At 35.3% G+C, this 14,446-nt stretch overlaps 7 non-coding genes across 7 annotated transcripts; all 7 read left to right on the top strand.

Moving 5' to 3' along the window:
- The first annotated feature begins 500 nt into the window (after positions 1–500).
- LOC145109983 (U2 spliceosomal RNA) lies at positions 501–696 on the top strand. The gene has a single exon (XR_013709376.1). It is a non-coding gene; the product is annotated as a U2 spliceosomal RNA (small nuclear RNA).
- Positions 697–4,176: 3,480 nt separating this feature from the next.
- On the top strand, positions 4,177–4,340 carry LOC145110594 (U1 spliceosomal RNA). The gene has a single exon (XR_013709961.1). It is a non-coding gene; the product is annotated as a U1 spliceosomal RNA (small nuclear RNA).
- Positions 4,341–4,960: 620 nt separating this feature from the next.
- LOC145110003 (U2 spliceosomal RNA) lies at positions 4,961–5,156 on the top strand. Its single transcript, XR_013709397.1, has one exon. It is a non-coding gene; the product is annotated as a U2 spliceosomal RNA (small nuclear RNA).
- Positions 5,157–8,634: 3,478 nt separating this feature from the next.
- Positions 8,635–8,798, top strand: LOC145110651 (U1 spliceosomal RNA). The gene has a single exon (XR_013710015.1). It is a non-coding gene; the product is annotated as a U1 spliceosomal RNA (small nuclear RNA).
- Positions 8,799–9,407: 609 nt separating this feature from the next.
- Positions 9,408–9,603, top strand: LOC145110002 (U2 spliceosomal RNA). Its single transcript, XR_013709396.1, has one exon. It is a non-coding gene; the product is annotated as a U2 spliceosomal RNA (small nuclear RNA).
- Positions 9,604–13,082: 3,479 nt separating this feature from the next.
- LOC145110621 (U1 spliceosomal RNA) lies at positions 13,083–13,246 on the top strand. Its single transcript, XR_013709987.1, has one exon. It is a non-coding gene; the product is annotated as a U1 spliceosomal RNA (small nuclear RNA).
- Positions 13,247–13,866: 620 nt separating this feature from the next.
- Positions 13,867–14,062, top strand: LOC145109987 (U2 spliceosomal RNA). Its single transcript, XR_013709380.1, has one exon. It is a non-coding gene; the product is annotated as a U2 spliceosomal RNA (small nuclear RNA).
- Positions 14,063–14,446: the final 384 nt, after the last annotated feature.

Here is a 14,446-nt window from a genome sequence, read left to right as displayed (position 1 = left end):
GTAATTTCTGTTGATTCAGATTTGGTTAGGCCCATGCATAGTTTCTGTTGACTCAGATTTGGATAGGTTGCATCGATCATAGTCAAGTAACAAATCATCCCCATCATCAAGTGGTTATGAGGATAGGATACATATATACCTGTCTCTCCTTAGAAACCTTAAACCTGAAAATAACAAATAAATAGAATAGGTAACTTGGATTAGAAGCTGGTAAATTAAAAAATTAATGACAAATATCAAGATTTCTTTGTGCTGCTGCGTTGGGTAGTCTCATGGTTTATAATTTATATTAATATTAACATATGGTAGCTATATTAATTAAGCAAATTAAGCGATTGCAGTGAAGCCATTAGTTGAGTCGGTTGCATGCATGTGAGTGGATGAGAAAATAAAATAATAATACCTGGGCAAAGTTAATGAGTCCCACATCGCCTCAAACAAAGCAATCAGAGAATGTTGAGTGGGTTCAAAACGAAAGGCTTTTCGTTTACGGAAATTTCATACCTTTCTCGGCCTTTTGGCTAAGATCAAGTGTAGTATCTGTTCTTATCAGTTTAATATCTGATATGTGGGTCATCGGCCCACTCGATATTAATCTTATTTTTTATGGGGAAAGATCCGTCACAATAGCTTGCTATTGGGGTCTTTGAGTGTCGCCTTGGCGTTGCACTATTGCCTTGGCATGGCGCACCCCTCCAAATCCAAAGTTTAAGCTTAGCTTTTCTAATGCATCCATGCTGGCCACTTCCACGCACTAAAGTTATAAGCACTTAAGGAGAGTTGCAGCAGGTACCATTGACCCTTGTAGTTTACCATGATTAATTAATAATCCAGATGACTTGTACGCTCCATGCCTGAGGTCATCCCACATACCCTGCACCAAAGAAAACTGAGCAAGAACCAATTCAGTTTGTGAGTTAAAGAAAACTATGGTATTAACATCAATAGCAAGAACCAGTTCACTTTTCCAACTGCAGGCTGCCCAAAAATGCTAGATAGAGTTGCCATGCATATCACTGATTGCAGCAATCCATACTATCAAAACCTCACAAAAAATACAAAAAATGATAAATCAAGTATAAATTCACAAGGGATGCATCATGCATGGGAATCGATTCGTCACCTTCAACGCCAAACTCTTCCATCAGGTTACCATTCGTCCGGTATTCATTCCCCACCCTTGCTATTATCAAAACGACACAATCATTTCACCCATCAACTAAGAAACCAGGATCCCGTTTCGTAAAGTAATGAAGATTTTGTGGCTATTGAGTTCACCAAAATGTCCAAATATGTAAAACCGGGAGTTTAACTGCAAACCCGGTGGAACATATGTCATACAAGGTCCTCATATCAAGTATAGAGCTTCACGACTAAAAATAGAGAATCATTAAAAACGATGGACAAGACAAAATCTTAGTTGTCTCTTTGAGCCTAAGCCTGAGATATAAGATACAAAGTTGAGCAGGTTGTGCCAAGCCTCTGGCATTGCAACTATATTATTGTCGATTATCTAATTATAATTTTCACAAATAATGCCAGAGAACGATTTTGGTAAGTTTTTTCGATTTCAAACAAAAATTTTCCAAACGATTTCAAACACATTTTTTTCGATTTTGGTAAGTTCAAACATAATTTTTTTTCGATTTCAAACACAACTTTTTCGATTTCAAACACAATTTTTTCGACTTTAAACTAATTTTTTGACCAGCACCCTTTCAATTTTGTTAAGTCTTCTTTGTGTTTTTACGAATTTACCCCTGCCCATGTCACTTCCTCCGAGATTTTCCAATTTATCATAGCTGAACGAGTTCCGCAGAGACCCTTCCTATGGAAATCATGGTCATTTTATGATAGTTGCAATTTTTTGGTCATTTTCTTCAACCACACCTTCTTTTGTGGTCATTTGTTGATTTTCCCTACTTTTTTTTCTCTTAAATTGCCAATAATTTTACCTATAAATATGTTTATACTCCGTTCCTTAAAAACATTTAGTTACCGCAACTGTTCTTTTGCTTAATAAATCTACACTATACTGTACATAGGTAAACTCTACAAAAAAGTATTTTCTTTAATGAAAGTGTGTGTGTCCAAAAACACTACCTACATATCGCACCCCTATACATGCTTGAAAATAACTTTATAAACCATACCAAAAGCCTTAAAAAAATCCCTAGAATAAGTGTAAGTGTCTATAAAATGAATTGGTATGGTCATATAAATTCTATACAACCTTTAAATAAATTGGAATGTGCATATCAAAGCCCCAAACAAAACCCATAGTTTGCCAAAATTTTGCATGACTTGTAAAATGATGTATAAGCTGTAACATATATGGTCGTACCAAATCCATTAGGTCTTACATATTTTGAATAGGTTTCACATTGTCTTTAAAACACCTTGTAAAGTTGTACCAAAGGTGTTGAGACTCTCTCTCTCTCTATCTATCTTTTCTTTTTTTCAAAAATAATGGTTGTTGCCCATTTTCAAGATTCACACTCTTTTTAGTCGACTTAGGGACCAATTTCAATATTTAAGAACCCTCATAGGATACTGGAAATATTGATCCAAAACAAATTTCTACCTGCAATAACACAAAAATCATTAAATCTAACAATTTCTTCATTTTTCAACATCTTAGCACATCTAGTTACATTCCTCAATAGATTTAGCAATACATTCAAATCAAAAATCGAAAATCTAAATGTTTTCCAATCGATTCTTCTACCATTAGAGACAATATCTCTAACTGATTATCAGTCTCCCTAGATATTTGATCCAAAATTTGGTGATTTACTCTATGTATTAAGCGGCATATTTGTCAAACATTTTTGCACATACAAGGATTATATTAAATTATTAGGATGAAAATTGATCTATTTGGTCTTAAAAAATATATTTTGCATCCATTGGGGGCGATAAGGAGTATAATAAGACATACACCATACTCAACATCAACAAAGTTGGTAAAGGTTAGTTTTAAAATGGTTTCAAATACATATGCTTGTTGTCCCATGAGAATTACAAGCTTTCAATAGGTTTGGATAAATTTAACGAATGAAATCATGCTTTGTTCACCTTAGCTAATGCATAATCATTTGATGGCATGGCAGAGTTAAGAGATTTTGCCGGAACGTTTTGGTTTAGCCAGCAATAGATGGATTTGGTTGTTTCTGATAGTGATTATTGTATTTTACTGTTTCTAACAATTGTATGGTATTTGTGATGTTGAATACAAAGTTATCAAATTATAAGCTTTCTTTCTTTTACCTGAAACTCTAGAACATTATGAAAGGTCGGATTCCTTATATTCTTTCCAACAATATAAGATAAATAAAATAATAACTCTCTATTCTCCTTTTCCCTTTCCATATTTTTCTTTTCGGCCCCTTTCTTTGAACAAAACTCTAGAACACAATGTCAAGGCATATATAGTTTTTAATTATCAGTTTTACTATTAGCAGAAATATAACTGATCCACAGTTTACACATAGAATTTCAATTTTCAGCGAAATGATCGAGTCGTGGTCAAAGATAAGGCGGTTTTATGCCATGGATGCGCACGGGTAGTTGTGTATAACAATACGTACGTGAAAAAGTGTTATCATAAGTGGCAATTTTTGTATAGAGAAAGAAGCATGAAATATTGATTAGAGCAAAGCGTGATTGTACATATAAGCAACATATATATTGCAAAATAAATATTTTGCGTGAAGGGACGATAAAGGAATTGGGTAGATGTAGCTGAGTGTCACTTTTGCAGGCCTTGAAGCACAACATCGTCCAAGGGCATCACCAAGATTTTTTGCATCGTCTTGAGAAGCATGGAGGTGATAGTCTGATATATAATATATTTTGTTTATTTGGTAAAGTAATAGCAGGGATGAAATGCAAGCAAGTATTATATGGGTTGATGATGAGTTGAGATTGAGTGTGGCAAGTTGTGTTTTTGTGATTAGGATATATATAAATAAGGTAAAGCATGAAGTTAGAGATGCAGTACGTAGAGTTGTATATGTAAGTTTGGCAAAGAATTAAGAATAGGAATCCATCCCACATCTTATATGTAAGTTTGGCAAAGAATTAAGAATAGGAATCCATCCCACATCGGAGGGTGAAAAAAAGAAAAGTGAAGGTAGTTGTTGGATAAAAAGTGAGGGTAGGGGAACGGAAAAGTCACTTACCTGGACGGGGTCTTTGGGCGATCAAGAAGGTCCATGGCCTAGGTTGGTGATCTCCATTGCACATTACGGAGAGGTGCCTGTCTAAGGTCGGCCCAAGTTGGTCGAACCTACGTCATAATTTGTGTTAGCGGGGGCCTGCGTTCGCGCGGCCCCTACCCATACTCTAGTTTTAAGATTATTATAAATATATATTTCCAAACGGACGTGTTGTCTTTGTTGGTGTATGTGATATATATTATATAAGAGGGAGTTCAAAGCCAAAAAAGAAACCCGTGCGTAATTTCTGTTGATTCAGATTTGGTTAGGCCCATGCATAGTTTCTGTTGACTCAGATTTGGATAGGTTGCATCGATCATAGTCAAGTAACAAATCATCCCCATCATCAAGTGGTTATGAGGATAGGATACATATATACCTGTCTCTCCTTAGAAACCTTAAACCTGAAAATAACAAATAAATAGAATAGGTAACTTGGATTAGAAGCTGGTAAATTAAAAAATTAATGACAAATATCAAGATTTCTTTGTGCTGCTGCGTTGGGTAGTCTCATGGTTTATAATTTATATTAATATTAACATATGGTAGCTATATTAATTAAGCAAATTAAGCGATTGCAGTGAAGCCATTAGTTGAGTCGGTTGCATGCATGTGAGTGGATGAGAAAATAAAATAATAATACCTGGGCAAAGTTAATGAGTCCGACATCGCCTCAAACAAAGCAAACAGAGAATGTTGAGTGGGTTCAAAACGGAAGGCTTTTCGTTTACGGAAATTTCATACCTTTCTCGGCCTTTTGGCTAAGATCAAGTGTAGTATCTGTTCTTATCAGTTTAATATCTGATATGTGCGCCATCGGCCCACTCGATATTAATCTTATTTTTAATGGGGAAAGATCCGTCACAATAGCTTGCTATTGGGGTCTTTGAGTGTCGCCTTGGCGTTGCACTATTGCCTTGGCATGGCGCACCCCTCCAAATCCAAAGTTTAAGCTTAGCTTTTCTAATGCATCCATGCTGGCCACTTCCACGCACTAAAGTTATAAGCACTTAAGGAGAGTTGCAGCAGGTACCATTGACCCTTGTAGTTTACCATGATTAATTAATAATCCAGATGACTTGTACGCTCCATGCCTGAGGTCATCCCACATACCCTGCACCAAAGAAAACTGAGCAAGAACCAATTCAGTTTGTGAGTTAAAGAAAACTATGGTATTAACATCAATAGCAAGAACCAGTTCACTTTTCCAACTGCAGGCTGCCCAAAAATGCTAGATAGAGTTGCCATGCATATCACTGATTGCAGCAATCCATACTATCAAAACCTCACAAAAAATACAAAAAATGATAAAATAAGTATAAATTCACAAGGGATGCATCATGCATGGGAATCGATTCGTCACCTTCAACGCCAAACTCTTCCATCAGGTTACCATTCGTCCGGTATTCATTCCCCACCCTTGCTATTATCAAAACGACACAATCATTTCACCCATCAACTAAGAAACCAGGATCCCGTTTCGTAAAGTAATGAAGATTTTGGGGCTATTGAGTTCACCAAAATGTCCAAATATGTAAAACCGGGAGTTTAACTGCAAACCCGGTGGAACATATGTCATACAAGGTCCTCATATCAAGTATAGAGCTTCACGACTAAAAATAGAGAATCATTAAAAACGATGGACAAGACAAAATCTTAGTTGTCTCTTTGAGCCTAAGCCTGAGATATAAGATACAAAGTTGAGCAGGTTGTGCCAAGCCTCTGGCATTGCAACTATATTATTGTCGATTATCTAATTATAATTTTCACAAATAATGCCAGAGAACGATTTTGGTAAGTTTTTTCGATTTCAAACAAAAATTTTCCAAACGATTTCAAACACATTTTTTTCGATTTTGGTAAGTTCAAACATAATTTTTTTTCGATTTCAAACACAACTTTTTCGATTTCAAACACAATTTTTTCGACTTTAAACTAATTTTTTGACCAGCACCCTTTCAATTTTGTTAAGTCTTCTTTGTGTTTTTACGAATTTACCCCTGCCCATGTCACTTCCTCCGAGATTTTCCAATTTATCATAGCTGAACGAGTTCCGCAGAGACCCTTCCTATGGAAATCATGGTCATTTTATGATAGTTGCAACTTTTTGGTCATTTTCTTCAACCACACCTTCTTTTGTGGTCATTTGTTGATTTTCCCTACTTTTTTTTCTCTTAAATTGCCAATAATTTTACCTATAAATATGTTTATACTCCGTTCCTTAAAAACATTTATTTACCCCAACTGTTCTTTAGCTTAATAAATCTACACTATACTGTACATAGGTAAACTCTACAAAAAAGTATTTTCTTTAATGAAAGTGTGTGTGTCCAAAAGCACTACCTACATATCGCACCCCTATACATGCTTGAAAATAACTTTATAAACCATACCAAAAGCCCTAAAAAAATCCCTAGAATAGGTGTAAGTGTCTATAAAATGAATTGGTATGGTCATATAAATTCTATACAAGCTTTAAATAAATTGGAATGTGCATATCAAAGCACAAACAAAACCCATCGTTTGCCAAAATTTTGCATGGCTTGTAAAATGATGTATAAGCTGTAACATATATGGTCGTACCAAATCCATTAGGTCTTACATATATTGAATAGGTTTCACATTGTCTTTAAAACACCTTGTAAAGTTGTACCAAAGGTGTTGAGACTCTCTCTCTCTCTCTCTCTCTATCTTTTCTTTTTTTCAAAAATAATGGTTGTTGCCCATTTTCAAGATTCACACTCTTTTTAGTCGACTTAGGGACCAATTTCAATATTTAAGAACCCTCATAGGATACTGGAAATATTGATCCAAAACAAATTTCTACCCGCAATAACACAAAAATCATTAAATCTAACAATTTCTTCATTTTTCAACATCTTAGCACATCTAGTTACATTCCTCAATAGATTTAGCAATACATTCAAATCAAAAATCGAAAATCTAAATGTTTTCCAATCGATTCTTCTACCATTAGAGACAATATCTCTAACTGATTATCAGTCTCCCTAGATATTTGATCCAAAATTTGGTGATTTACTCTATGTATTAAGCGGCATATTTGTCAAACATTTTTGCACATACAAGGATTATATTAAATTATTAGGATGAAAATTGATCTATTTGGTCTTAAAAAATATATTTTGCATCCATTGGGGGCGATAAGGAGTATAATAAGACATACACCATACTCAACATCAACAAAGTTGGTAAAGGTTAGTTTTAAAATGGTTTCAAATACATATGCTTGTTGTCCCATGAGAATTACAAGCTTTCAATAGGTTTGGATAAATTTAACGAATGAAATCATGCTTTGTTCACCTTAGCTAATGCATAATCATTTGATGGCAGAGTTAAGAGATTTTGCCGGAACGTTTTGGTTTAGCCAGCAATAGATGGATTTGGTTGTTTCTGATAGTGATTATTGTATTTTACTGTTTCTAACAATTGTATGGTATTTGTGATGTTGAATACAAAGATATCAAATTATAAGCTTTCTTTCTTTTACCTGAAACTCTAGAACATTATGAAAGGTCGGATTCCTTATATTCTTTCCAACAATATAAGATAAATAAAATAATAACTCTCTATTCTCCTTTTCCCTTTCCATATTTTTCTTTTCGGCCCCTTTCTTTGAACAAAACTCGAGAACACAATGTCAAGGCATATATAGTTTTCAATTATCAGTTTTACTATTAGCAGAAATATAACTGATCCACAGTTTACACATGGAATATCAATTTTCAGCGAAATGGTCGAGTCGTGGTCAAAGATAAGGCGGTTTTATGCCATGGATGCGCACGGGTAGTTGTGTATAACAATACGTACGCGAAAAAGTGTTATCATAACTGGCAATTTTTGTATAGAGAAAGAAGCATCAAATATTGATTAGAGCAAAGCGTGATTGTACATATAAGCAACATATATATTGCAAAATAAATATTTTGCGTGAAGGGACGATAAAGGAATTGGGTAGATGTAGCTGAGTGTCACTTTTGCAGGCCTTGAAGCACAACATCGTCCAAGGGCATCACCAAGATTTTTTGCATCGTCTTGAGAAGCATGGAGGTGATAGTCTGATATATAATATATTTTGTTTATTTGGTAAAGTAATAGCAGGGATGAAATGCAAGCAAGTATTATATGGGTTGATGATGAGTTGAGATTGAGTGTGGCAAGTTGTGTTTTTGTGATTAGGATATATATAAATAAGGTAAAGAATGAAGTTAGAGATGCAGTACGTAGAGTTGTATATGTAAGTTTGGCAAAGAATTAAGAATAGGAATCCATCCCACATCTTATATGTAAGTTTGGCAAAGAATTAAGAATAGGAATCCATCCCACATCGGAGGGTGAAAAAAAGAAAAGTGAAGGTAGTTGTTGGATAAAAAGTGAGGGTAGGGAAACGGAAAAGTCACTTACCTAGACGGAGTCTTTGGGCGATCAAGAAAGTCCATGGCCTAGGTTGGTGATCTCAATTGCACATTACGGAGAGGTGCCTGTCTAAGGTCGGCCCAAGTTGGTTGAACCTACGTCATAATTTGTGTTAGCGGGGGCCTGCGTTCGCGCGGCCCCTACCCATACTCTAGTTTTAAGATTATATTTCCAAACGGACGTCTTGTCTTTGTTGGTGTATGTGATATATATTATATAAGAGGGAGTTCAAAGCCAAAAAAGAAACCCGTGCGTAATTTCTGTTGATTCAGATTTGGTTAGGCCCATGCATAGTTTCTGTTGACTCAGATTTGGATAGGTTGCATCGATCATAGTCAAGTAACAAATCATCCCCATCATCAAGTGGTTATGAGGATAGGATACATATATACCTGTCTCTCCTTAGAAACCTTAAACCTGAAAATAACAAATAAATAGAATAGGTAACTTGGATTAGAAGCTGGTAAATTAAAAAATTAATGACAAATATCAAGATTTCTTTGTGCTGCTGCGTTGGGTAGTCTCATGGTTTATAATTTATATTAATATTAACATATGGTAGCTATATTAATTAAGCAAATTAAGCGATTGCAGTGAAGCCATTAGTTGAGTCGGTTGCATGCATGTGACTGGATGAGAAAATAAAATAATAATACCTGGGAAAAGTTAATGAGTCCGACATCGCCTCAAACAAAGCAAACAGAGAATGTTGAGTGGGTTCAAAACGGAAGGCTTTTCGTTTACGGAAATTTCATACCTTTCTCGGCCTTTTGGCTAAGATCAAGTGTAGTATCTGTTCTTATCAGTTTAATATCTGATATGTGCGCCATCGGCCCACTCGATATTAATCTTATTTTTAATGGGGAAAGATCCGTCACAATAGCTTGCTATTGGGGTCTTTGAGTGTCGCCTTGGCGTTGCACTATTGCCTTGGCATGGCGCACCCCTCCAAATCCAAAGTTTAAGCTTAGCTTTTCTAATGCATCCATGCTGGCCACTTCCACGCACTAAAGTTATAAGCACTTAAGGAGAGTTGCAGCAGGTACCATTGACCCTTGTAGTTTACCATGATTAATTAATAATCCAGATGACTTGTACGCTCCATGCCTGAGGTCATCCCACATACCCTGCACCAAAGAAAACTGAGCAAGAACCAATTCAGTTTGTGAGTTAAAGAAAACTATGGTATTAACATCAATAGCAAGAACCAGTTCACTTTTCCAACTGCAGGCTGCCCAAAAATGCTAGATAGAGTTGCCATGCATATCACTGATTGCAGCAATCCATACTATCAAAACCTCACAAAAAATACAAAAAATGATAAAATAAGTATAAATTCACAAGGGATGCATCATGCATGGGAATCGATTCGTCACCTTCAACGCCAAACTCTTCCATCAGGTTACCATTCGTCCGGTATTCATTCCCCACCCTTGCTATTATCAAAACGACACAATCATTTCACCCATCAACTAAGAAACCAGGATCCCGTTTCGTAAAGTAATGAAGATTTTGGGGCTATTGAGTTCACCAAAATGTCCAAATATGTAAAACCGGGAGTTTAACTGCAAACCCGGTGGAACATATGTCATACAAGGTCCTCATATCAAGTATAGAGCTTCACGACTAAAAATAGAGAATCATTAAAAACGATGGACGATCAAGACAAAATCTTAGTTGTCTCTTTGAGCCTAAGCCTGAGATATAAGATACAAAGTTGAGCAGGTTGTGCCAAGCCTCTGGCATTGCAACTACATTATTGTCGATTATCTAATTATAATTTTCACAAATAATGCCAGAGAACGATTTTGGTAAGTTTTTTCGATTTCAAACAAAAATTTTCCAAACGATTTCAAACACATTTTTTTCGATTTTGGTAAGTTCAAACATAATTTTTTTCGATTTCAAACACAACTTTTTCGATTTCAAACACAATTTTTTCAACTTTAAACTAAATTTTTGACCAGCACCTTTTCAATTTTGTTAAGTCTTCTTTGTGTTTTTACGAATTTACCCCTGCCCGTGTCACTTCCTCCGAGATTTTCCAATTTATCATAGCTGAACGAGTTCCGCAGAGACCCTTCCTATGGAAATCATGGTCATTTTATGATAGTTGCAATTTTTTGGTCATTTTCTTCAACCACACCTTCTTTTGTGGTCATTTGTTGATTTTCCCTACTTTTTTTTCTCTTAAATTGCCAATAATTTTACCTATAAATATGTTTATACTCCGTTCCTTAAAAACATTTATTTACCCCAACTGTTCTTTTGCTTAATAAATCTACACTATACTGTACATAGGTAAACTCTACAAAAAAGTATTTTCTTTAATGAAAGTGTGTGTGTCCAAAAGCACTACCTACATATCGCACCCCTATACATGCTTGAAAATAACTTTATAAACCATACCAAAAGCCCTAAAAAAATCCCTAGAATAAGTGTAAGTGTCTATAAAATGAATTGGTATGGTCATATAAATTTTATACAACCTTTAAATAAATTGGAATGTGCATATCAAAGCCCCAAACAAAACCCATCGTTTGCCAAAATTTTGCATGGCTTGTAAAATGATGTATAAGCTGTAACATATATGGTCGTACCAAATCCATTAGGTCTTACATATTTTGAATAGGTTTCACATTGTCTTTAAAACACCTTGTAAAGTTGTACCAAAGGTGTTGAGACTCTCTCTCTCTCTCTCTATCTTTTCTTTTTTTCAAAAATAATGGTTGTTGCCCATTTTCAAGATTCACACTCTTTTTAGTCGACTTAGGGACCAATTTCAATATTTAAGAACCCTCATAGGATACTGGAAATATTGATCCAAAACAAATTTCTACCTGCAATAACACAAAAATCATTAAATCTAACAATTTCTTCATTTTTCAACATCTTAGCACATCTAGTTACATTCCTCAATAGATTTAGCAATACATTCAAATCAAAAATCGAAAATCTAAATGTTTTCCAATCGATTCTTCTACCATTAGAGACAATATCTCTAACTGATTATCAGTCTCCCTAGATATTTGATCCAAAATTTGGTGATTTACTCTATGTATTAAGCGGCATATTTGTCAAACATTTTTGCACATACAAGGATTATATTAAATTATTAGGATGAAAATTGATCTATTTGGTCTTAAAAAATATATTTTTCATCCATTGGGGGCGATAAGGAGTATAATAAGACATACACCATACTCAACATCAACAAAGTTGGTAAAGGTTAGTTTTAAAATGGTTTCAAATACATATGCTTGTTGTCCCATGAGAATTACCAGCTTTCAATAGGTTTGGATAAATTTAACGAATGAAATCATGCTTTGTTCACCTTAGCTAATGCATAATCATTTGATGGCCAGAGTTAAGAGATTTTGCCGGAACTTTTTGGTTTAGCCAGCAATAGATGGATTTGGTTGTTTCTGATAGTGATTATTGTATTTTACTGTTTCTAACAATTGTATGGTATTTGTGATGTTGAATACAAAGTTATCAAATTATAAGCTTTCTTTCTTTTACCTGAAACTCTAGAACATTATGAAAGGTCGGATTCTTTATATTCTTTCCAACAATATAAGATAAATAAAATAATAACTCCCTATTCTCCTTTTCCCTTTCCATATTTTTCTTTTCGGCCCCTTTCTTTGAACAAAACTCGAGAACACAATGTCAAGGCATATATAGTTTTTAATTATCAGTTTTACTATTAGCAGAAATATAACTGATCCACAGTTTACACATGGAATATCAATTTTCAGCGAAATGGTCGAGTCGTGGTCAAAGATAAGGCGGTTTTATGCCATGGATGCGCACGGGTAGTTGTGTATAACAATACGTACGTGAAAAAGTGTTATCATAAGTGGCAATTTTTGTATAGAGAAAGAAGCATGAAATATTGATTAGAGCAAAGCGTGATTGTACATATAAGCAACATATATATTGCAAAATAAATATTTTGCGTGAAGGGATGATAAAGGAATTGGGTAGATGTAGCTGAGTGTCACTTTTGCAGGCCTTGAAGCACAACATCGTCCAAGGGCATCACCAAGATTTTTTGCATCGTCTTGAGAAGCATGGAGGTGATAGTCTGATATATAATATATTTTGTTTACTTGGTAAAGTAATAGCAGGGATGAAATGCAAGCAAGTATTATATGGGTTGATGATGAGTTGAGATTGAGTGTGGCAAGTTGTGTTTTTGTGATTAGGATATATATAAATAAGGTAAAGCATGAAGTTAGAGATGCAGTACGTAGAGTTGTATATGTAAGTTTGGCAAAGAATTAAGAATAAGAATCCATCCCACATCTTATATGTAAGTTTGGCAAAGAATTAAGAATAGGAATCCATCCCACATCGGAGGGTGAAAAAAAGAAAAGTGAAGGTAGTTGTTGGATAAAAAGTGAGGGTAGGGGAACGGAAAAGTCACTTACCTGGACGGGGTCTTTGGGCGATCAAGAAGGTCCATGGCCTAGGTTGGTGATCTCCATTGCACATTACGGAGAGGTGCCTGTCTAAGGTCGGCTCAAGTTGGTCGAACCTACGTCATAATTTGTGTTAGCGGGGGCCTGCGTTCGCGCGGCCCCTACCTATACTCTAGTTTTAAGATTATTATAAATATATATTTCCAAACGGACGTCTTGTCTTTGTTGGTGTATGTGATATATATTATATAAGAGGGAGTTCAAAGCCAAAAAAGAAACCCGTGCGTAATTTCTGTTGATTCAGATTTGGTTAGGCCCATGCATAGTTTCTGTTGACTCAGATTTGGATAGGTTGCATCGATCATAATCAAGTAACAAATCATCCCCATCATCAAGTGGTTATGAGGATAGGATACATATATACCTGTCTCTCCTTAGAAACCTTAAACCTGAAAATAACAAATAAATAGAATAGGTAACTTGGATTAGAAGCTGGTAAATTAAAAAATTAATGACAAATATCAAGATTTCTTTGTGCTGCTGCGTTGGGTAGTCTCATGGTTTATAATTTATATTAATATTAACATATGGTAGCTATATTAATTAAGCAAATTAAGCGATTGCAGTGAAGCCATTAGTTGAGTCGGTTGCATGCATGTGACTGGATGAGAAAATAAAATAATAATACCTGGGCAAAGTTAATGAGTCCCACATCCCCTCAAACAAAGCAAACAGAGAATGTTGAGTGGGTTCAAAACGGAAGGCTTTTCGTTTACGGAAATTTCATACCTTTCTCGGCCTTTTGGCTAAGATCAAGTGTAGTATTTGTTCTTATCAGTTTAATATCTGATATGTGGGCCATCGGCCCACTCGATATTAATCTTATTTTTTATGGGGAAAGATCCGTCACAATAGCTTGCTATTGGGGTCTTTGAGTGTCGCCTTGGCGTTGCACTATTGCCTTGGCATGGCGCACCCCTCCAAATCCAAAGTTTAAGCTTAGCTTTTCTAATGCATCCATGCTGGCCACTTCCACGCACTAAAGTTATAAGCACTTAAGGAGAGTTGCAGCAGGCACCATTGACCCTTGTAGTTTACCATGATTAATTAATAATCCAGATGACTTGTACGCTCCATGCCTGAGGTCATCCCACATACCCTGCACCAAAGAAAACTGAGCAAGAACCAATTCAGTTTGTGAGTTAAAGAAAACTATGGTATTAACATCAATAGCAAGAACCAGTTCACTTTTCCAACTGCAGGCTGCCCAAAAATGCTAGATAGAATTGCCATGCATATCACTGATTGCAGCAATCCATACTATCAAAACCTCACAAAAAATACAAAAAATGATAAAACAAGTAT

This window comes from Lactuca virosa, chromosome 4 (genome assembly GCF_052849685.1).
Source record: "Lactuca virosa cultivar CGN04683 chromosome 4, Lactuca_virosa_CGN04683_v6, whole genome shotgun sequence".
NCBI lineage: Eukaryota > Viridiplantae > Streptophyta > Magnoliopsida > Asterales > Asteraceae > Lactuca > Lactuca virosa.
This window is presented reverse-complemented; position numbering and strand designations above follow the sequence as displayed.